Source organism: Scardinius erythrophthalmus, assembly GCF_964197995.2.
Source record: "Scardinius erythrophthalmus genome assembly, chromosome: 17".
Lineage (NCBI taxonomy): Eukaryota > Metazoa > Chordata > Actinopteri > Cypriniformes > Leuciscidae > Scardinius > Scardinius erythrophthalmus.
Window position 1 is genome coordinate 23,831,970 of NC_138237.1, and position 25,422 is coordinate 23,857,391.

A 25,422-nucleotide genomic window follows, 5' to 3' on the forward strand; every position below is an offset into this window, starting at 1 on the left:
TTATAAAAAAAAAATCCAAATTGAGGGGCGATCTGCGAAAGAAATAAAAAAGCAAGCACTCGCGTACCACGTTTTAGCCTGGGGAGGTTTTATTCATGGCATTCTGGAGGTGGTTCTTCAGTTGAGTTCCTCTCCAGAGATGTGCACCTACCTACACAAAACCCTCCTACTGAGAAACTGTTATTGGGTGATGATAATTATTGAGCATTTTTAGCCTTGATTCTCATGTGTGGGACCCAGCAAAGAGTCCTTCTTGTCTTTTATTGTCTTCATTTGAATGAATTCTACATGTTTTAAAAGCGTGGAACCACGGTAGATGATTGAATCAAGCCAAAGAGCTAAATATAACTTTTCTTCAAATGTTATATGTTGGCAACCAGAGGATGGAACTTATCCTTGACATTCCCATAGTAGTTGCTTTTTTATTTTTATTTTTTAAAAGCAACTTGACTTGTTAGCAGGTCCTCAACCCAAGCGCACACTCAACACTTCACCACAATGATATTATAAATACGAACATAATAGAACATTAATACGTCTCCCCATCATTTCTGAAGCATTTCCTCTTCCTATCCTGCCCCACAATGGGAAATTGAATCACAATGCTATCGTGTTTGAATTGAGAAACCTGATAGAAATGTGTTAAATCAAAATAAATTATTAAAATAAAGTGAACAGCATCAATGAATCATTTTTTTGACTATGTCCTCTATCTACTGTAGGCCTACATATCAAAGTTGGGGAAATTAAAATCAGTTGTTTCTTGGCTTGTTTATCTGCCTTTGATCTCTAATTAAAATTCATCTGCATGAGGTAATTCAATCTCATTGATATAATTACAAAGAATGGCTCTGGTTTTGTACAATAATCTAATCAGAAAGGCGTTCCAGATGTGTTAAACGGATTGTAATTCGAGATCCACTTGCTTTCATTCAGGGTGCATAAAAGGAAAAATTAGGTAATGTCAAGCCCCTTAAGAGTAGTCTTATATGACTTCCAAGGTTTCTACATTTGTATGATAGCTTTGTGTGAGTAATATAAAACATTTTTGAGTAATATATATAAGGTATTGTTCTACATTTTGCACAGTTCCATTCCATGACACACAAGTACCACTGGCATTCGCCAATGTTGGTGTCACAGTTGGCACGATGCGTCTTCACATGGCATATCTGAATAGCCTACACACTCAAATGAGAGATTATCAGGGAATAATGATTGTATTTTCGATCTTTTCGGGCCACAAAGCTGTTGCATGGATTCAGAGGACTTGTTGTATATCACACAAATGTATTCAATAATAGATTTGAATTTTGATGTTGTTGTGTCATGTTTTTTTTTTGTTTTTTTGCCAGAATGTTGGTTAACCAAACAGTTGACGGTAGCCATTGACTTCCATAGTATTTTTTTTTCCTACTGGTTACCGACATTCTTCAAAATATCTTCTTTTGTGTTCAACAGAAGAGAGAAATTTATACAGGTTTGGAACAACTTGAGGGTGTGCGTAAATGATGACAAAAAAATTCATTTTTGGGTGAACTATCTCTTTAAGTGGCACTTATAATCCCTGCATATTATGGAACAGCTCAAACATTATATCCGAGAATCATGACTGAACTTTAGCATTTGAGTGAAGGGTAAGGATGTCCCAATGGCCCGCATCTGGTGTGAGAAAGTTACGGTTTAGCTGACAGTCTGTCACTTTCAGGATACACTTTCACTACATCTTCCATTCATTGATCATGTGTTTTATTTTATTGTTGTGAATTGCGCTATCCAGCTGGCTAACGTAGATAAGGTTTGGCTGTGAATGACTTGTTATGGTCTTGAATGAAATGAGAATAGATGGAACATAATATATATCATAATGCAGAGGTTTTCTTAGGGTGGGTTTCTTTGCATAAGGCTCAGGCAGGGAGCTGTCTCGGTGCGCTCATAAGCCACCACCTGGGTTTGGGAAAGGACCTGGAGTCGTGCCAGGGTCCGCTGTGGAGAAGGCCAAGCCAGCGACGCATGGATCCAGAGCTGTCAGGGCTCCAGCTCCTCCCGCTTCAGCTGCTGATCCAGCCAGACAGCTGTGAGCTGCATTCCTTCCTGGATTTAGGGGGTAAAAAACCATTACTTCACTGATATCTAAGATGGGTATCTTGCACCGGGGAATGATTGGACCAGCTCTGTGCAGTGACCCAAGACATAATGTTTATAAAATGTATTCATTCCTTCTGTTCACACTGCTAGGAATGAACGCGAAACGGTTATTACCACATGCTGCCGAGTGAGAGATACCTCATGAAATCGAAGTTTTGGGGATTTTAGTCCATGTCTGTTTACTCCGAGGTGTCTATATGCTAGTACTTCTACAAAAGTTGACAAAATAAACTTGTATCAGACACATTCAAAATGTATAGTTTTTCTCTTTCTGCAAAATGGGTGAAAAAATATTTAAATACTCATTAATTTTATGGGATCTTTAATTTTCAAACCATGATCTTTGGTTTTAATTTTTTTTATTGTTGTGCTTTTAGTTTGTGTTTTTGGCTGTGTGTGAAATCGCAGAGGCTACTCTCTTAAAGGGGTACTTATTTTGAAAAAGTACTTTGCAACTGCTAAAAAAGTATATTCTATATAATATAAATGTGTGAATGCTGCATATTACATTCGCCATGTTGTCATTATCATGTGACCTACCAGCATCAGTTATGTCGCTTTACTCCCGTTCACAAATCCTCTCACGTGGCCTTATGGAACAATACAGTGTCCATCATATGCACACTTCAGAATCTCACCAGAAGAATAGGGAATAGATTCTTGCCTACTCTTTTTAGTAACGAGAATTTGGACATGCTACTCTTGTCACATACTGTTTTTCACCTACTATATAGCAGGGGAAGAATGCAATTTCGGATGCGTCCTTTGTTTTAGTCTTGTTTTAGTTTTTTATTCCACTTAGCCTATTGTGTCACAGTTTTACTCCAAACACAGTAGAGGTAAACAAGGTTTTTGCTATTATAAATCACTCTTTTGATTGGTTTGGCTAACCTAAAGGTAGGGTAGGCAATTTTTGTGCGGCTAGCAATAGCAAGCTAGCTTTGAAAGCATTAGATCCCGCCCTCCCTTCGGAGCGTCCAAAGCCACGCCTCCCCCAAAACACATGAACCCGCAGGTCGCGCAGACTCAGAGCAGATTCATCAAAGTGTCATAAGAGATGCCATTAAACTACCTCATGTCTCAAAACGCATAACATTACAATAATAATGAACGTAAACAACTTAAAGAGCTTTTACGTGTACCACCTGACTGCTGCAGATTCATTTCGGCATTGATAGTGTTGACATAGAAACGCATAAATCTGAGTCTGAGGACGTGAACATCATGGGTTTCTGTCTCTAAGTTACGGTTACGACATGGCGTGAACTAAGCTTGTTGTTTTGGTTCAGGAGGAACTGTAAAATTGGGCTCTGTGACTGGTGTGTGTGCAAGCAGTGCGCGCGGAGGTATGGAAGTACATGCTGACAGGCAAGTAGGACTTCGAATTATTGCATTTGGAACAAATGCAATGATTGAACGAACTTTTTTTTTTTTGTCCTGAGACTTCCACAGAAGATTTTTTTATATTTAGACCACTTCTTTTATTTATTGCTATCAGGATGTGAAGAGTTTCAATCAGAATAGCAAAGTGTTATGAAAAAATTGCCTACCCTACCTTTAAATTCAGTATGGCTGCCTGCATACCTCAGACTCTTTAAAAAACACTCAAACTCACCTCAAACTCTATGACACAAACCTTTTGAATGCAAAGTATTGAGTGTTGTAGAAATTGGTTGCCTCAAGTTGCTGTCAACTGTCCCTTGGTCACAGAATAATGAAGCGTAATGGAAATCTAGCCGCACTGTTGATGGAATATCAAAGTCATAGCCCAGGGAACAATGTTTGTGACATTTTGTCAGTTTTTAAATGATTTTCTGTCTGAAGCAGAAAAGCATAAATGCCTTTTGCTGAAGGTAATACTTCACTGTTGTCATTGTAAAGAAAGAGCTTTAGATAACAAAACCACCCCAAAAGTTTTGAGCAGCTGTTTAGTGAATGCTTTTTTTGTAACATCTTGACTTGGCATTTGCACACGCGGGGGAGCAGGGGAAATGGCTATATTGAGGTATGTGGTTCTGTAGTGATATTCTGGCTTCAGGGATATGAACTGTGATAAAGAGCAAAGCAACTTCTGTTTTGGCAAGAGGCACAGGAAAAGAGATGACAGGCCGAAGGCATGAATTTGATAAATTTACCTTAAATGTGCAGCCATTTTAAGAAAGTTTTGTACTCCTCTCCCTGTCTCCTATGACAACAAATCGTATTTAGAAAATGGGGAGATGTTCAGCTTAGTAAATTGAGAGGAGTGACAAACAATAAAGATGTTAAAAAGATAAAGATAAGCCTCCTTTCAGAGTTGTTTTTAGTGACATACACAAGTAAAGACTTATAACTCCAAAACTATAGAAAGGAGAGTCAAAAGTTAGGTATTGTTTGATAGAAAACATTTTTAGAAAAAATTAATAAATATCTCGTGATCGACCAATGCATTAGGTTGATTTTTGGACTAATTATAATCGTGAGAATCTGCTTTAAATAGCAATCGGAGCATGTTTCATAAAGTTACGAGCGAAAACGTGACATAAATGCTGCATCCGTATATTATTTACACATGGGTCTTGCAGGGCTTCATGTACAAAAACTCACTCAAGTTAAGTCGAGGCCCAAAACAAGTATGCTTATATTTTTCTTCTCTGTGAGACCTTTCAAATATGACGCATGCCTATATGAACTGTATGATGTTTTTGACATATTACAGTGCATAGCTCAAAAAAGTATTTCATGAATTATGAAAACTTTTTTTTTTATCAGCAAATAACTCCTACTTAGTTAATCAAATTAGCTACATGCATTGTAAAGTTCAGACTCTTGAGCTTTCAAATCTCTGCATTCATGTCAAACTTTTTATACAATTTTATTTTTATTTTTATACAAAAAACATTTTTACTTGGATTTTAGAGTATAATGATTAAGGTGTATACAGTCACATGTATTCAAGGTGCTTGGAAAATGTTATTCGTCATTCTCCTTACACCCTGAATACATGTGACTGTACTTAAATCTTTAATCTTTTAAATACAGTTATTAATTCATAAATATGTTTTTGAGGAGGCACACCACAGGGCATTTTTGAAACCTGAACTTGCCTTGTCATAAAGAGTTAAATTATTTGATATTAAGAGACTGTCTGGGGTCAAGGGTCTCTATAATATCATTTCCTGTTTTTCCTGCCTATGCGTCTGCACAATGGTCACACTGCATGACTGATTTGGCAGACTTTTTTTTTAAATACTATGATAACACAAAATGTCAGAAAGCTTTCTTCAGATGGTATAGCTTCATGTAAACGTTTCTAATTCTGAACTAATATTTTGAATGTTGTTTTGTTATTGATATTGCCTTCAATAATACTTCAGTCTGTGAGGATTCAGGAAGTCGTGAGCTCCCGTAATAACCCGCGGATTTGCATTTGTCCAGAAAGCGAGCCTGCAGCAGTTGTGTGAGCCGGCGAGGAACGGCCTCAGCTGTTCAGACAGGCACCAGTGAAGTGAGAAGTTGTTATTTTTGGCTCCGTTCCTTGTGCTCACCTACACTGTGTTTTGATGCTCTTTTAAAGTGGCTCTTGCCAGCCGGATATATGAGGGGTCTTGGCCTCGAACAGCTGCAATAACCATTCTTTCTGCCTGTCACTCCTCAGGACTGATGACGGCACCCGGTGCAGATTTCATGCACCTCTGATTGTAATCTGCCACTCAAGACCTCTCCATGCGAGGCTCTTGATTAGAGAGCAGTCATTAGAGCAGAGAACGATACCCTACGCTTGAGCACTTGTGCGTCGGCATTTATGGCGTTCTACTGATATCTCGCGTCCTGCTTGGACAGATCGCCGTTACATTAACCCTTTTGGAGCATAGCTGTAAGAGCATGTTGGTGCTCTTGCCTCTTTGCCAGTATGACAGACTGCAAGATATGACTTTTTTTTTTTTTGAGGAACCAGTTGGCACTGATCCAGAGCTGCCGCAGTGTCATTGCCAATCCCTCAGTGGCTTCAATCCAACTGCTCGGATTCAGCACTTTTCCCCTCCCGCTGCTGTAATGTGGCCTTTCTAAGATAATGTATCTTTTTGGAAATAAAATGCACATCTCAGTATTGATATTAAAGTGGATTTTACTCCATTTGCGAGAATTCCTTGTTCACGTTTTCTCCCGTCAGGGGCAACAATGCGTACTGTAGCTCATGCATGAAAGCTCAATTTAAAGAGTTTTTGCAGGCTGAGAGTTCCCTGACTGCACCGGTAGGAACCGGATAAATTGACCTGTGGTTGCCGGAGCTGTGGAGCATCAAAACAGGGCAAATACTGCTTGAATTATTCATATAATATATCTTGCAGCACGCTGACTTGCTTTTGAGGGCAGTAACTGGATTCAGATACTCCAAATGATCTCTTCATGCAGCTTCTGGAAGCTATTGAACAGTAGTGACTCAACCATTGCTGTCTTTTAGTTATTTAGTTAATCTTCTTGTAGAGTAGTATGGTTGTTTAAAGGGATATGAAAATTGTCAACATTTAATCACCCCGATGTCGGTCCAAACCTGTATGGCCGCCTTTATTCTGTGGATCATTAAAGAAGTTATTTTTAATAATGTTAGTAGCCAAACAGTTTTGGTTACCATTAACAAAAAAACTAAAAAAACTAGGGCTGTCAAAAGATTAATCACGATTAATCGCATCAAAAATAAAAGTTTGTGTTTACATAATATATGTGTGTGTGTACTGTGTATAATTAAATTTGTATATATAAATACACACACATGCTTGTATATATTTAAGAAAAATGTGTAATTTATATATAAAAAAATTATATTTATATATAATATATATTATATATAAATATATACAGTATATGTATGCAAATATTTCTTAAATATATACATGCATGTGTGTGTATTTATATATACAAAATAATTATACACAGTACACACACATGTAGCCTATTATGTAAACACAAACTTTTATTTTGGATGCGATTAATCGCGATTAATCTTTTGACAGCCCTAAAAAAAAAAAAAAAAGAATTCTCAACCACTAAAAAAGTATCTTCTTCTTCTCAAAGTATCTTCTTGCACAGTTCCATAAAACTTCCACAGATGTTTGGACTGATGTGTGGAGGAGTAAATGATGACACTTTTCATTTTTGGGTAAACTACCCTTTTAACTCCAGATTAACATGCTTTCTGCCCCACTTTTTAAATATTTTATATGTGTAATGGTACACGTATTGTTACCCAACAATTTTCAGCATGGGTCTTTTGGTTTGGCATGCATGTTACCGAACAAATTCAGCGTTGTTTTAACCACTGAATATGCAGAACATAATTTGAAACTGAGTTTCCCACCTAGGATGGGACATTTGCATTTATATCGATATACTTTGTTGCTAACACATCAAATGTCAGATGCGTGTGCTGTTTAATGCATTTGAGACCTGTTTTCTTCAGTGCTTAACTTACATTTTATGGTTGTATTCTTATCTGTAAATGTTAGAAAGTCACACGAGTATTTCCATTTTGCATGAAGAACTTCACAGACTTGAATGGAGCGTCTGCATGTGCATTAGGGGTGGAATCTTTTGGTACCTCAGGATTCGATTCTTGGGGTCATGATTCGATTAAAAATCGATTCTCAATTTTGAATCAAATTTAGATCTGATATATGCATAGATTTGATTGTAGCTTTGTATTACTTTTTTTATTTGACTGCTGTAGACAGTGTAAGAGGTCTAGAAGAAAAAATCTCATTGTAAACCTCGAAATTTATTTTCTTTTTTTCTTCCCGTTTTATTCAACCCAGTATTATAAAACAAATCCCATTTAAATCTGACTGCCGTGCTTGTATATTAAATTAATGGCATGCATAGAAGGGGAGTGCAATAATTCTGACTAAAATATTAAAAAAAAAAATGTTTTTTAAAGTATCTAAAAGTGGAAAAACTTCAAATCTCTTCACCCATTTACAAAAGCATCATAAACCGAGTGTGTTGCAGCCGGTTACAGTAGTAGAGACTTTTTTGGTTTAAAAACAGAGCCATAGTTTGTTCAGTAAACCACTGCTTAATAAAAAAAAAAGGGAAAAATGCCATTTTATTTTTTCCCCCCTCTGCTTTACTAAAAACTGATCACTTAATTCAAAACCAAGGTACATACTGAACCGTAATTTTTGTGTACCGTTACACCCCATTTAATAAATTTTAAATCCGTCCAGCTACTTTAATTGAATGAATCTAAGAAAGGACTGTTTTTCCACAGAAAACCTGGGTGGTATAGTGTCTGAAGCCCACCAGCGTGTCCCTTATATTCTCCCCTGCTTGCTCCTGTTATTGCTTTGTTAATCGATGTGCTCTGATTCGTTTCGCAGGAATGCCTGCAGCGTCTCGGAAGACTCACCTGCAGATCCCGAGCTCAGGCGAGCAGAGCCACTTTTGATGAGATTCTGGGAGGACCACACTGTCAAACAGAGGTAGGAACGGAGCCGGTCAGGGTTTATTGCTTTACCAGTTGGAACGTTGTTGTGTGGCCTTGTTGTTTCTTGTAGTGTGCTTGCACCAGGTGTATGTCTGTCAAAGGACAGAACACTGAGTAAACAGAATTTACAAAGTCCTTATACGGGCACATTGTTGCTGTAGTCACAAATAGTCATAGCATTTACTTCTGACATGATAGTGTGTGTTAATATACTCTCCTAAATAGTCAGAAACTGCCTAATAGAGGCCTGCAGGGATGACATATTTTTGAAAGCCAAAACCTGGAAACTAGCATTTTAGCACTTGTGTTTAGCACGTCTTTTCCGTGGACATTAAACATCATCACACCGAACATTGTGCTCTTGCAAACTATTCTAACTCAAACTTTCTAGGAAAATATCACAGAGCTTATTTTATGCAATAACCCAAATGCCAATGGAAAAAATCCTATTAGGTTTTTGACATGGGAACAATGGTGATCCTAACTTCCAGGTTGGCCAACAAAAATACATCACTGCTGCACTCCATTGACAACTTTTATGGCGCAGTGTGTAGTTTTTAGGCTGTCATTACTTACTCAACCTCATGTCACTTCAAACATGACTTCCTTTCGTCTGTGGGACAAAAAAGTTGATATTTTGAAGAAGTTTTCAACTGTTTTGTCCATACAATGAAAGTCATTGTGGTCTAAAACAACATCAACATCTGAATTGAGTTGGTCCTCCTAATACTGTAGAAAGTCTTTATAATCGCAGTAGCGCCTGGTCATCCTTAGTTTGCAGGAATGATTTCTTGGCCCCTCTCTATTGTTCTATTATTAAAAAGTGGCAAAAGCCTAATAAAAGCCTCATTCAGTCTACAATTTGTTAACACCCGAGTAGGCCCGTAGAGCCCCGTATCAAATCTTCATCGTTGGAATTGGGATTCGTCACCATGTATAAAGCATTTCCCTTCTGGTTTCAGAGACAGAAAGGCACATGAGTCAAACTGATGGCAGGTACCAGTGTTTCTGATCTGCCAAAGATCTAGACCTTGACTGTATCTCTCACACGGTTCACATTCCCGCCCGTGGGAATGCATGAAAAATGAAACCTTGGATTCCTTAACAAATTGAAATTCTGCCAGTCTGTTGTTTCGCTGTGAGCTGTATTTGGTCATTTAAAATGCCTCAAATAGTCTCTACTAAAAATTGTCAGATGTTTATCTATTATGTTGTAATTCGCATTCATGTCAGATACAGCCGAGTACAGGCCTGATAATGGTGTGATGCTCACAGGCATCATTGATCTTTACATCAACCCCTCTTTTTGTTTTTCACCTTATGGAAGTGTAGGTGGAAGATGAATTATAAACTTTCATAAATAATTGAGAGCCATCGGCAGAAGTGAATTATTAATAGGTGAAAAAGGCATCTCTCTTGATGCGTAAGGATGGGCTAACATGAGCACAGACATGTTATTTCCTTTCATTAAGGAAAAGCGTGATTCTGCTAGATAGAGCAACTGGGATGTTTGTGCTCTATCCTCTTTTAGAATGTTTAAAATTATGATCTGAAATCTGATATTCCATCTCCGAAAGAAAATGAAACTGTGCTAAATGCATACGTACAGAGATGGAGATGCATTTACACTGCAAGGCGTAATGTTCCATTCAGGTGATGCATGAACCGTTTTAAAAGAGGTTTCCTGGACAGGCCCCTTCCTTACATTGGAGGAAAAGCCAGATAGTCCTGCCCCCAAAGTAACGCCATTGGTCCAGCCAATGTTGAGTCAGAGTGTATACACTTTTCAGTGGAATCAGCCTAAAAATGTCTTACTACTGATTAAACTCAAACACAAAAGTATTTTACAAAAAGAAATTACTCACTTTAGCTTTAAAAACATTACAGATTGTTTACACAATAATACTGGTAATAATGCCAGACATTGAAGCTCCTCATTGTTGAAACTGGTCTGCACAGTGCATGTAATCTTTTCCAGTTGCCACTGTCCAGTGGGTTGTGAGAATGTTACAAATGTGTGTGCTGTGCGGTTTCGTTGAGTAGCACAACTTTGTCTCTGTTTTGAGTATTTGGCTTCCTAAATGGCTTTATAATTAAATAAAACAGGTTCTGCAATGAAGGACTGTAATATACAATCTGACATATATTATAGGGACATATACTGAATGTCAGCATTTCATAAGAAACTACATCACATAAATTTAATAGATGTTAACACTTGCATGCCATCGGTGACACAGGTGCACTTCCTCCATAGCCGCATTTCCACTGTCGGGCCAGTGCGAGCCGGGGCTAATAGCTTCGTACCTGTAGCACCGAGCCCAAAACACACTGCGTTTCCACTGTCGGACCAGAAGCTTGGCAACGCTTGATTAAAACCCGCCCATAACACGCCTCTCTGGAACGTCATACAAACCATCATTTCACCAACAAATGAAAGTTTTATCAGAAAACTAATCTCTAAACTAGCAAGATCGCAAAAAGAACATATAAAAGTGGTCGTTTGTTGGCATTTTTGTCGTTTACGTATTGCTTTTAAACCTAAGCATCGATGTTTTACAATAATAAATGATACATTGATCACGATGATGTAATTTGTGTCAAGATTGCACATTAGTCACACTGAAATAAAGTGGTCACAAAAGAAAGGATACGCGTACTTAATTCAGTCGCGTCTGTTTCTGTTTTTTGTAGTCACAGGACAGTATGTTTTACATCACATTTAGAAAGAATGATATTTTCCATCAAATATACGACCTGAGGAGCTTTAGCACTCTCTCCAGTGACAGTCTCAATGCAGTTATATTCTCAGTCAGAGAAACAGAGGAAGCTCCTGAAAAACCCAAGTTGCTTTATTTTATGACACATGTGGTGCTTAATATGGATATCAGACAGTCCGGTATAAAGAGACGAGACGTACTGACAGATAAAATAAATACATGATTGTGATAACCTGTATGATTTATCTGATTTCTTCAAGCGGTCGTATTGACCATGTTTACTATGGTAATGGTTTTCATATAAATTATGCCTTATACAGTGATCAGAATCCATCGGATCACAAGCAAGTTATTTCAAACACTCGCTGCTGTCTGAAAAATGATTTTAAAAGTCTTTAAAGCTCCAATATGTAGGAATTTTGTAATAAAATTTCCAAAAATAACTTGCACAGTGTGATATATTTCCTCCAGTTGTGTACTTACAATATCTCAAAAGTCTCTAAAGATTTTTTTATTTCAGAGAAATTCCGATTTTAAATAACTGGCCGTCCCGGAAAAGAAATGTCGCGCCTCAGTGACGCAATATCCCTTTTTTCCGGTGTGGACCATGTGATAGGATATTCCACCACACCGGATTTATTTTTTTATTATTTTTTTTTTTTTTACAACAACTTTGAGGTTTTTTTTCTTATCACAATAAACAATAAAGACGTCTGACAAAGAATAAAAAAAGAATAAAATAAAAAATATGACCCACCACACCGGAATATCGCGTGGTCAAATGAGGAAGTGGTGGTTAAAGCGTTATAGCCATAGACTGTATGGTTATAGCTGTTATGGATCACGAACTCTTTGGCGAGTATTGAAGTGCCAACAAAACGAAAGCGTCCATATTCGGATACACTCAGACTGTGTGACAAACGGAGGAATATAACCCAGATAAATATCGGCAGGCGTTTTCGAGATGGAGAGAGCTGCGCGTCAATCTTGGACTTGACCGAGACTCTGCTCTCGCGAGTGTATTGATAGACAGGTAAGACATGCAACTGTCAATAATAGCACTTATAAACAAAGTTATATTGCTCTTTGTACTTTGGTAAGGCTTTTTATCACGTGTGGTGACCGAGCTTATGGCAGTACAATTAAATACAATCGGATATGATGTTAAAAAAATATATTTTGTCATTACTTGCAAATGTTCGTTCAAATTTACTTTTAGATATTGGTTTGAACACGTTAAACAACACGGCATTAACCATAAAAACGTAAAACTGCACAACATTAACCAAACAAATCATTTGACAAATAGCTGTATGTTGTAACGGGATAATATAGCATAACATTTCACGTTCCTTGCAGTTCATTAATTATGATGAAATAAAATAATACGATCAGACAGGTAATACAAAAACGAATAAATTACCTCATCCGTGATCATGATTCATTAATTCCATGTAGATATATCGCTAGATGGTGAAAACGCATTAAAAACGACATCTCCCATCGTCACCTCCTTCATAGCGTCATCAAGCTTCGCATTTGTTATTGTTGAAACTGCGCCCTCTTGTGGTCAAATACCAAAGTCGCATACTGGAGCTTTAATGCTGATGCTCTGGTATATGAAGTCATCTCTGGCACTGCTGTCTCCAGACTCCGCCTTTGTTTGTAACCACTCCTCAAGCCCCAGTTGGCCCGCTTTGGACCAAGGTATTCGGCGGGCCAAAAAATCCCTGGCCGTTGGCCCCAAGGAAGCCCAGACGAAGCCCGATCAAGCCCCGAGAGTGACAGTGGAAACTCGACTGGCCCTGGCACGCACTAGCATCCCCGCTTTTGGCCCGACAGTGGAAACGCGGCTCATGATTAATTTATTCTCATATGTATACTAACCTTTCACATCAGACCTATCTTTTCTAGCCTAAGAAGATGGTTGAATATGAATGTTGTAATACAGGTACAATAAACAGATATCATACTTAGAACCACATTTGAAAGTGAAATCAAATCAGAATTTCTGTTTACGCACTTGCATCAAGATCTTGGGCTGCGTTTCCAAAAAGCATCATAAGCCTAAGTAGACCATAGAAACATTTGGCACCAAAGGTCTCTGATCTACTTACAGGCCTACAGTGCCTTTGGAAAATGCAGCCCTAGTCTGTGCCAGTTACCAAGTAGTGGCTTGACTTTGACTCGATGTGAAATGATAATAGAAGTGAATGACTTGGCATGGTCTGGAGATTTTCTTTGTGAAAACTAATTTTACCTTATGAAATCTTATTTATGAATCAGTGACTAAAAACTTCATCCAGCTGGAGCTCAACTCGACTTGCTTGACGTGAAACACTGACTTAATTTTCGTCTGGATTATGTGCTTTGTCACACTCTTGTGCTTATTGTCCTTGTTTTGCAAGTTAAAAAAATACAATAATGAAAAAATATGATTTGCATTTTTTAATTTAGCATACGCTTTTATCCAAAGCGACTTACAAATGAGAAATACAAGTGATTCAGCTGGAAGTAAGAAATAGTGAAAGTATCGAGAAGGTTAGGTTTTATAGAATTAGTGCATAGTGTAATTGTATAGAAATATACACACTACCATTCCAAAGTTTGGGGTCAGTAAGATTAACATTTTTTAATTTGAAAGAAAGAAAAAGTGTTATTCAGCAAGAATGCATTAAATTGTAAATCTAAAGTAAAGACATTTATAATGTTACAAAAGATTTCTATTCAAAACAAATGCTGTTCTTTTGAACTTTCTGTACGTCAAAGAATCCTGAAAAATTGCATGATGGTTTCCACAAAAATATTTAAGTTTAATAAATATTGAAAATCCAGATTCGCCATCACAAGAATAAATTGCGTGCTTTCGTCCGACGTGACATTACAATACCACAATAAGAAATATGATGGTATAAAAAAATGGCATTAAAAAATCCATTTGGGGAGAATAACCAGTCATTGCAATCTTAGAGAGGGATTTTTGATGACTGGATGTAGCAAAGGAAAAAAGAAATCAAAAGTCGTTAAATAGACAGGACTTCACCCAGACACATACTGGTAAAGAACATCCTAAACAAACCGACCAGATCTAACAAAAATTACAACTTCAAGATGCACTTATCTTCATGACGTGCCCCTCCTAAATAAAAAATAAAAAATAGTTTTGAGCTATCCAGTACTCTGGAAAAACTGACAAAAAATACCCATTCCTAGTTTCAACACCAGCAATTTCAGTAGATAAGTGGCTAAACAACCACAAGATCTTTTACACTCATTCTCTTTGCACTCATGTCAATAAGGTTAATTATGCACAAAAGATAATTTGCTCTAGACAGTGCAGTGGCAATGCCAAGAGCTCTAGACTTGTGTTCATCTTTTGTGCGAGTGTTCTTAAATGTAAATGCAAACCTACAACTGTTGCGGAGGGCTCCTGGATCATGTTTATGAATACTAATGAAACAGACTTTTGAGCAAATTCACCGTGGTGCCTAAACAGTACTGGATTACTCGTTTTCGCTCTCTCTCTCACCGCTACACTTTCTCTCCTGTTTTATCATTATGTTTTGTGATTGTATCAGCAGTGGTCAAGGTGAAGTTCTATTCCAATTTTCGAAATGATTCTCTGTGGATGTAACACTGTCTGGGCTCAGTATATGGCCTCTGCTGCTTTGTCAAAGGAAATGAAGGTGAGATTTCAAACAGCTGACAGCTGCATATTGGCCGGGACCTCTGATGACTGTACCCGACACACTCCAGAGTCGTCCTGCCCTGCGAAATCATCACAATCCACACTTGAAAGAGATTTTTCTGACAAAGCAGTGTCCGCACATGGCCCATGTGGTCGTGAGTCCTGCGCTTAGTTGAGTTTCGGAGTGCAGGAACCGGTGGGATCGCTCACGCCGGCAGCTTGGCGTCTGGCATAAACATTCACACTGAGCCATATGGAAAAGTGAGATAACCAACCATGCTTTTGTTGTCCTTTATCTGTGTGTAGCATTAATCTTACACAAACGTCATTACTAAAGAGAGTCTACCTACAGAAATGTGTATTAAACCAGTGCCTATATTCTAAAGTGCAGAGTGGAAAGAGAATGGATTAGAGTAAACATGCATGTGCTTGCAATACTGTATTTTATGAATATAAGCATAGCAATTATAGTTGTTTTTTTGCCAATGAGCGTTGCCAATGGAGCTGTGTGTTCATTTTGAATATTTGCTGTCCATTAGAATGTTAAGATTATTATAATGATGATTAGTTATGAATAGTTGTTTCATTTTTTTTAGGATTATTTTATAAATAATTTTTACTACTAATTGTTTTATATCTATGTTATTATAGTTGTGGTTGTTATTATAATATTAGCCCCTTTCACACATGCAGTCTTTGCTGGTAAATTACTGTTACGATATCATGTGTGAACAGGACCTTTTCACCAAAAATCAAAAATAGCGATAAATCGGTTCTGGCAATTTTCCAGAATGAGAAGTTGTAACATTACCAGTAAATTACCGGTATGATGCTGTGTGTAAACAGAGAATGCAGATTATTGGTATGAACACGTTCGAGGTCCAAATGCGCTGACAAAAGAAGCCTACTTTGGACCAATCATAAAGTTCTTATGGAGATGACATGATTACTCTGTGTCCTTTTGGTAATATGACATAGAATTTGGTCTAATAAGGTGTAGTGGGGCTTGATATGTGACCAACAATGGGAATATAATTGTTTATTCCTTATTTTTGGTCAAGCATCTTGGATTTACCTTTAGGATTTCTATGTGTAAATTAACTCTTATATATAGGCTACTAGCGTTGTTCCCATATTTGACATCAGCATTCTCCGTATCCTACTTCAGGTTCAGCTCAATGTGTAGATTTTTTTGCACCCTCAGATTTCAGATTTTCAAATAGTTGTAACAAACCATACACCAGTGGAAAGCTCCATATCCTACTTCAGCCGAATGCCAGCTGGTGTTTTTTTGTGTGTGTGTGTGTATGTGTATACATGCCCGTCTTCGCTCAATCCTGTTCCCTACTCGCCCCTCTGTGTGTCTTGCACCACTGCCCTCTAACTGCTGATTGATCGAATCCGCCTGGAGACCAACACCCTTCTTTCATTTGCCAGCACCTTGGGAGACAAGAAGCAGGTTGCCTGCCAGCTCCACACGGCCTCCTTTGACCCACAGGCTAGGCATGGATGCAGCACAGCAACAAGAGTGCTACCTTGACCCACTTTAGTAGACACAGAAGTGCTTTAACTTGAGCTCATGTCCTTTTTGGGCGGCCTAAATGGAACAAGCACCTGGTATCGATCAGTCTCTCTCATGGGCTCCACATGCTTGTACTTTGTTTCTCGGTGCAGTCGTAATGCTACTAACATTCTCAGACATACACACTCATTCACAATTAGACATCCCCCTGTTTTCCTGGCAGGCCCTCATGTTCCTTTTGCTGTCCCTGAACAATAAGTCGTCTCAACAATCTGAGTGCGCTCTCTTCACGATCCAGGGCAATCACCAGTAGGCCACATGTGCTAGCATGCTTCAACTGCTCGAATGTTCTCCTAGTAGGGTGGAGACAGAGAAAAGAGCTGTCAACTGGGATGCTGGGTGGAAATGTATTCCCCCCTGTAAAGTTCAGCGGAGATGCTACCTCTTCTCTCTCACTCTTTTCCTCCCCAGCTGCTGTTCAACTCAATTATATGATTCGCTGAGCAGTCTGTTCCGCTCTCTTAATGTGCGGTACTATTAGGAATTCTCTGCATGCTGTGGGGGGAATGAGGCCTATAGGCCTTGCCCCCAGGATCCATCCTTCAACTGAGAGAGCTCAGAGCTGACGCGAAACAAAAAAGAGTCCCTGCTTTTTCCACTTAATCCTCTATAATTTCTTCCATTGATTCACTTTACACGTAGTTTCTTCCAGAGAATTATTATGAGAGATGAGCTTTAGGATTTCTGACTATGAATTCACTTCACTTAACTTGCTTCCTTGTGCTTCTAGTCACACATAGTCAGACCGCAGAAGGTCAGCTTTCATTGGGTAAGGACCGTGCAGAGGCAGTCTGACTGACATGTAAAACAACCAATCAGAGTTCGTTTTGTTCAGCGTCATGTTAAGGGGCGTGAAAATGTAACGTCGGTGTCCCTACAATAACAGACTGGTGTGTAAATCTCTTGGACGAATTGTAAAGAGTATATTCCGCAAATTTTGCATACCTCAAAATCCTTGTTTAGTTGATCCTGATAATCACTCATTGTCACAGTTGTAAATACGCCTGCGTTCTGCTTCCACGAGGGGGTTTGGCATCACGTCATCTTTGTTTCCAGGCGGGCCATTAAAGAACTCGACACATGTCCGCCGGACATCCTGTAGAATTCACCCAATCAGATGATGACTTTGAAAATCCTGAAGTGTTTCCAACGGTCCGTTGTGGCTGAGAATATTGTGCATCATCCTGAAGCCCTCAGCTTAAGGTTATTTGTGTTTGTCTAAAGAGGAACCTCTGTTTTTGGATAAGTAACAATTGGGTCAATGACATTTTTGTCGTCCTAATTTATTTAAAAATAATCTTATTTCTCTATTTTCATTAACTTTTCGTACTCTAATTTTATTTTTATTTTTTTATTATTACTGTTAAAAGATCTAAAATTGCAGAGGTCACTATCCATTATCCACATTGTAAATTTCTAAGAACTTGACAAAAAAAATTTTAACTTGATTTTTCAAAGGTTTTTCCTTTTCTTTATTGTGGACACCCTTATAATTCATTGACCCAATTGCTCTTGCTTTCGCTCCAGAATATGGTCATCTTCTCCATTTGCTTGTTCCAGAAGGGTTATCATCCACCTCCTTCCCTACTCCCCTGTTTTCTAAGGGAGTGGAAATGGCCCTCAGCTGTAACCACATCCAATAATTGTCCATCATCTCTCCCTCTCCATCATGTGAGACCTGGGCCCTGATGAATAAACAGCGAATACGCACAAAAAGGCACTGAAATGTGTGTACGCAATTTCAATGCACACATCGGGATTTATAAAAAATAAAGTAGGCGTAAATATGTGCGCACGGTACAGACACTCGACTGCGTACACACTTTTACTGGAGTGAGCGAAGTAATGAAGTAAACAGAATAATTTAAACTCTGCATGCTACTCTCATTAATGGAGTTAAGCACTGGAAATCATTGTCCAGCAGATACAATATTTTAAAGGTCCCGTATTATGCCCCTTTTCACAAGATGTAAAATAAGTCTCTGATATCCCCAGAGTGTGTATGTGAAGTTTCAGCTCAAAATACCCAACAGATCATTTTTTACAGCATGTTTAAATTGTCATTTTTTGGGCGCTGTTTTAGTGTGTGCCCTTTAAATGCAAATAAGCTGCTGCTGCACGACACAGGGGGCGGAGCTTCATGAGCTCGCGCTCAGTCTCTCAGGACAATTTCATCTCACGGAATGATGATAATATCAGAAACTCTCAGTAACGGTGTTCAGTTCGAGTCGGACAATAATGCCTACAGAGTCAGAGTGCTGTATAGAGATGGAACAGGTATAGTTTAGTAGTTTAATTACGGTTATTATAACGTATTTGTCATCTGCTTGTATGTATCCATTATTTATTAATAGCCTACAAGTCTGCTGTTTCGGACCAGGTCCGAATGATGATCAAACATGTACTGATGAGTTTAATAAAGTTTATTGTACATCACTCAAAAGATGAAGCGTCAGTTTTACTTCAGAAAATCACCGTAAGAGCTGAGTAAACACAGTAAGTTATTAGAAGTGCGCAAGTACATAAACGAATTTCGGTAGAGTTGAGGGAGCATTCCTGTGGGCGGGGGTTATTTAAAAAACGGTTTTAATGACGTCATTAAAGAAGGAAGTAGAGGGATGTAGTCCAAACGGGCCGTTCGATGTAGTCGACTTCTGTTAAATAAAATATCTCGCTTGGCATTGAACTTTGAGCTTTATAATTTTACAGATATTATTTATACTCTAACAACAACATTACACACTAACTAAAGTTTGAAACATGGGATCACGAAGAACGGGACCTTTAATATTAATTTAAATAGAAATATTTGTAGTGGATGTGCTGCTTTTGAAGACTTTTTCCTGTGGAATGCTATGTTTTAATGTTTCAACTACAGCGAGGGTTGCTTGGCATGTGATAATTCCACTTTGAAGAGAATTTTTTTTCATGCGAATAATGATCAATGATGCGCAATTACTCTAAGCATATGGCTTAGCAACAGAGACTGTGATCGAACGGTCCATTGGCCGGTTCGAATAAGTTTGATGACCGTAGGTTGTAAAACCTCTGCTGCACGCAGAGTTGGTGTCGTGCACAGACAGACAGTAGCCTAACCATTTTCGGGGTCTTCCTAATATTATGAAAAATACTATTGTATTTGAAGGGTAGAATTTGAAGGAAACTGTAAGATATGCACGTTTTTTTTATTTTTATTTTTTATTTTTTTATTATCAGACAATTGCTTACACTGCAAAAAAATATGGCCTATCTGTTTCCATTAAAAAATATATAAACCATCCTAAAATATATGTTTACCTTATAGGCAATATTGCATCAATTTGATTTGCTTAAAGCAATTAAAAATAGCCTGCTATTTGGCTAGTGAAAAAGACTGAGAATAACTCTTCTCTGAAATGTATTTTATACAATATTGGTTTATTTATTCTAAAACAATGCAAGATACTGAATGATTTTTAAGTCAAGTCAAGTGTATTTGTATAGCGCTTTTCATAATACAGATTGTATCAAAGCAGCTTCACAGTATTAAATTAAAATAATACAACAAGGTTTGTTTCTAATGGAATTTATTGATTGATAAAATTCAAATTAAATATCCCCAAAAATATCCCCAAAATATTTTTAGTAATGTAATGTGGCTGCACATAGTCTTATCTCATATTTGCCTAATGTTTTGTGTTAAACATGGCATCACGTGGATGGGCCTGGAAATGACATGCATATGACTTAATGCATAGTAAAACGAGGCGTTGTAAGCTCTATATTGTTGTTTCGGGGAGGAGATTGGGTAGAGATGCATTTACGGACAATCTTCCAGTGACTGGGTTTTATAAAGAGAATTTTGCGCAGGTTTAGGCGTACAATCTAAAATCTAGATTCAAGGTTGAAGGTAAAATCTAACTTTTGTGCACTTTTAGGATGAAATCAATGGAAGGAGGCCCCTGGTCTGGTACCTTTAGACCATTCCCAACCTACCTGCTCATGGGGTGACTCCATTTAAGCATGCTGTGCCGATGAAAGTGACAGCGATGGCTCCTCTGTGTATACATTCCCCCTCGCAGAGAGAACGTTTCCTCCACAGTAGCCTGAAAGCTGGACTCGACTTAGCACCCTGACGGTGGAACCACTTAGTGGATTTTAGCCTCAAATGTCAGGCCGATACCCCTGGGATGTGTTGCACTGATGGGATTTTATAAATAACATTATTCAGCACTTTATTCTGCCTAAGGTGGAAATCTGCACAAAAGAACTAGCTCATACACTACTGAAGAAGCAATAATATGTGATCTCGGTAATGTCCGAAATTTGATGAAAGTTGAGTTGAAGACTGACCTTTCGCTCTAAAATTGTAGAGCTTATTATCGATCGGCGAGCCACATGCTCATCTGTCAACACGAGTGAGATTTTCAGCAGATTCCTGCTGTGATCCTTGAGCCAAGTATCACTGATGACTCACTGTGTCACTGTGATTTAAACTAGCTGGACTTGAAGTCCTACTGTGCAAAGAGGCTATGACAATTCCAAAGTGGCTTTTGCTGACTTTTCAACAACAAAAAAAGCAAATAACTTTTTTGAAAAATTATGTTTTGAGCCGTTCCAACGATGTTGACATTTTAAGATGGTCTTCTCTGCAAGAGTCGGTCCCTGCGTCTGACAAATAGCGCTGCCAATTTCAGAAGAGATGCCAGCCAGAATTCCCCACTGAGAGCTTGGACACACACGCTGATGATCAAGGCAGTGCAAATGCTACACCTCGCCTTCAAATGGCACCCAGCTCTCTGGCAGTTGGGTAGATGAGCAAAAAAGAATAAAGCAGGATGGTTTCAGGGTGTTTCAGGTGGGTGGATGTGGATTGACGTGCATCTTTGTTCCGGCTTATTCCAGCATGAGTCAATGCTCTGGCAGTCAAAGCGGATATCTTAGGGGCTGACCATAAAAAGGTAGACACCGCAAGTCTCTTACACTCTCTTACAAGGCGGTATAAAATATAGTCAAATATAAAAAATTTATTAAAATAAATATTTCACAATATTAGTATTTTACTGTATTTTTGATCAAATAAATTCAACCTTAGTGACTTCTTTGTCCACTTTGCACTGTCCATCAGTTCTCTGTGCATAAAATCAAGTCGCATCCTGCTTTATTTTTCTAATTACGTATCCTGTTTCACATGGAAATGGGTTACGAACACAATTTCAAAATGTCTTTTAATGATTTGTTGTTCTCCATCTCATAAGGTGGCATTTACCAAAATGCGTAGCGTTGTTTAATGTGATGTAATGTGTGTATATTGCCATTACCACTTTTAATCTAGCACTGTGGTTTAGTGAAGCAAAGATGCATATATTAGCACTCATCATTAGCACTATCCCACATTACTCACACACAAAGCTAACTCTGTGGCCAAGTTTATACCTGTGACTTTCACCACCTGGCTTACTTAGCAGGATTTGGCGTCAGAAACGGGATGCAGAGGATGGCAGGTGCCAATGGAGTTGTGTGGGGCGCTGCCCTCTGAACTGATCGCTGCACCTGTGGTGAAAAGGAAGACCTGTGGGCTGAATGAACTTCAGAAGTCATTTGTTCAGTTCCAGGGTTAGGACGGGTTTCTCCTTGGAGTGTCTAAATGTAGCTGGACCAACCCCTAGTGCAGATGTAATTTAGGCCACGAGTCCTTTGAGGTCAGAACTGTAGTTTTTGTCTAAAGGCTGGTTTCAGATATTTATACATGTTGGTCAGTTAGTCTTTGGTGCCCAGAGTCTCGAGTCATGAGTTTACATAAGAGATGCACCGAAATTTGGGCCAAAACTGAAAATTCAGGATGCACTTGGCTTAAAAAACGAAAAATAAATAATCAATAATTAATAAAAATAATTTAATAATCAACTCAAATATCTACAACGGAGATGTACAAACATTTAAATTACACACACGGCAGTTTTTATTGAATTTTTTTAATCACAAAATTGTTTCTACTCCAGTTTGTTGAAGTATAAACATTTAAATGACAATAAACTGTAATAACTTGTTTTCATGACAGATTTATTCAAACATACGTTAAATAATGAAGCCATCACTAACATGTTAAGTACAAATATAATGAATATGTAATACAGTGCATATATTGAGCAAAATGCTCTTTTATCAAGATATTTTTCCTAGCTAACTTATGAATTTATGGACATTGAATCGCTTTCTTTAGGCAAGTGTAACGTTAAGTAACATTGTATAGCCTACAATCTGTTTTATTGATGTCCCGATTGAAACACTGATTGAGCGCTTTCATGTTTACATGTTCACCCATGTTTATTTCATGCTGTAACTAGTAGTAAAGAGAAAGAGATGATCTGTTCTGGTGCGCTTGATCCATGCTGCCGCTTGAACTGAGACGGTTAGTGATCTGCCACACCATATTAAAGAGCACCAAAACAACATTTATTGTTAAAAGTTTGTACTTGATACTTTGCTTCATATTAAAACTAACAAAACCCAAAGCTTTTTGCGATGGATGACAGGCTCGCTACAAATGTTTAGTGAAGTTTTCTTCACAATTCAACAGAAAACAACACGGACTAAAAGATAATAGAAACCATGTCCTTATCAATTAAAATCGAGCTAGTGTCCACATAGCTAACATGTTTAACTGTTGTAGCTTATCCACGTTGTGTGCACGAAATAGACTCTGAACAATATCATATGATTGTATGTATATGTCTGTATATAAGGTTTAGGCCATGTGTGTCAGGTAAGTAAAAAATCTGACCCTAAATGGTTGCATTTTTTCTTCATCAAATATGTTTTTATTTTCATATTCATATATTTTAACAATAATATTGATAGCTCAATATATTTTATATAAAATTAAAATTGCATACATAATTGTACAGATTGATCTTGAGACTGATTAGTCGATTTCTTGTTCAGGCAACTCGCAAAATATTTAATTTTAATATTGTGGTTATGCACAAACTGCTGATCAACACACCAAAATGCGACTGGAGCACACACAAGTGTGTGAGTAATCACACTCACAAACACATATACTCCTCCTTTTTTAGCAGTTAATCTCAGCAGTGTGATTATACAGTTGTTTCTCAGTTTTTGCCAAGCTGCAGCCGTGTGAGCGTCAATTAAGGTGTAACATAAGGCTTGACCTCTCAGAAATCGATGGCTGCTTCTGCTCTGCCCGTCTAATTGGTAGTCAATGTGATGAATCTTGAGGGTGGCCAATCGTATTTGTTTCCACTGAAATCCAATAGAGTAAATTCACTCTCCCTCTGTTCCTCGTTCATGTCAGCATGATGCATTGCTTCTGGCTGCGCTATAACTTCTAAAGCAACATCCTCTCGCTTTCTCCCTCCTCTCGCCTCTCTTAACCTAAATCCCTCCTTCTCTCTCTCAAAGTGAAAGAGGAAATCTTCTCGTTCCCTAAAGCCGTGGGGCATATAGAATATGCCAAAAAGATTAAGGCACTGGGTTTTTTACCCGCCTGTTGCAAGGACCCTACACAATAGCATTTGCTCTCATTTCTGCTTATTACAAAGTAGATTCAGCCTGCAGTTTTATGTAGGCTACATATTCGTCTTTGAGCCAGTGACATGTTTGTCCTCAGTGGAATGGTTTCTCAAATTAATAGTGGGAAAGTTGTTTCAGTAAGGTGTTCCCTTATGCCGCCTTTCTTTATAAGAAGGTTGAGGTGGAATAGTCGGTTACAGCCTTGATAGTGGATGCATTATATCCAATCTTGCATATATCCTTATGGCTTTAGCTTATTACTTTTTCTGTACATGGATTATTGTTCCAAACCCACTTCACTGGGAGTTTTTGCACTGACTCTTGAGCACTAAGCCATCCTCTCAACCACTCCGCCTGTAATCATGTGGCTGTTGTGTACTTTTGTTTGGAATCGAAGAACTGGCTGTGCTTGTAAATAATTGATATGATCAGTAAGTCATAGCAACATATGTTTTCCCATTACTTCAACTCATCAAAATTAATTAACCAATTTCAACTGATTTTGTTACCACATGATTTGTTTTAGTATTTTTGTCTACTGTGTAATGGATTGCATTTTTATTGAATGTGGTAATTATTGGATTATATTCATTCTCTTTAAAAAAACAAATCAACATCTTAATTTAAAGGGTTAGTTCACCCAAAAATGAAAATTCTGTCAGTAATTACTCACCCTCATGTTGTTCCAACCGCGTAAGACCTTCGTTCATCTTCGGAACACAAATTAAGATATTTTTGATGAAATCTGAGCCATGTCTCACTCCTCCATAGACTGCTATGTGACCGAAACTTGCTGGCCCAGAAAAGTTATTAAAGAGATCGTTAATATAGTCCAAGTGACTCCAGTGGCTCAATCTTATGTATATCAAGCGACGAGAATACTTTTTGTGCGCAAAAACAAACAAAAATAACGACTTTATTCCACTATTCATTTCCTTCTCTCTGGACCTCTAGTTGGTTCGCGTAGTGTTTTTGCGCAGCGCGTCTGTGTTACACGTCACCACGTAGGCTCGCTATTGGCCGACGCCGGTCATGTGGGTGATGCGTGATGACGTGCAACACAGACACGCAGCGCAAAAACACTACGAGGCCCAGAGAGAAGGAAATGAAAAGTGGAATAAAGTTGTTATTTTTGTTTGTTTTTGCGCACAAAAAGTATTCTCGTCGCTTGATATACTTAAGATTGAGCCACTGTGGTCACTTGGACTATATTAACGATCTTTTTAATAACTTTTCTGGGCCAGCAAGTTTCGGTCACATAGCAGCCTATGGAGAAGTGAGACAGCGCTCAGATTTAATCAAAAAT

General features: G+C 38.2%; 1 protein-coding gene across 2 annotated transcripts in view; it reads left to right on the forward strand.

The window, feature by feature from the left end:
- The window catches only part of ndst1b (N-deacetylase/N-sulfotransferase (heparan glucosaminyl) 1b), a 95,086-nt gene that overhangs the window by 27,365 nt on the left and 42,299 nt on the right, over window positions 1-25,422 (forward strand). For both annotated transcript variants that reach the window (XM_081390389.1, XM_081390390.1), the window contains exon 2: window positions 8,505-8,606. The gene's annotated coding sequence lies outside the window, so the exon portion shown is untranslated. The remainder of the gene's footprint in view (window positions 1-8,504; window positions 8,607-25,422) is intronic.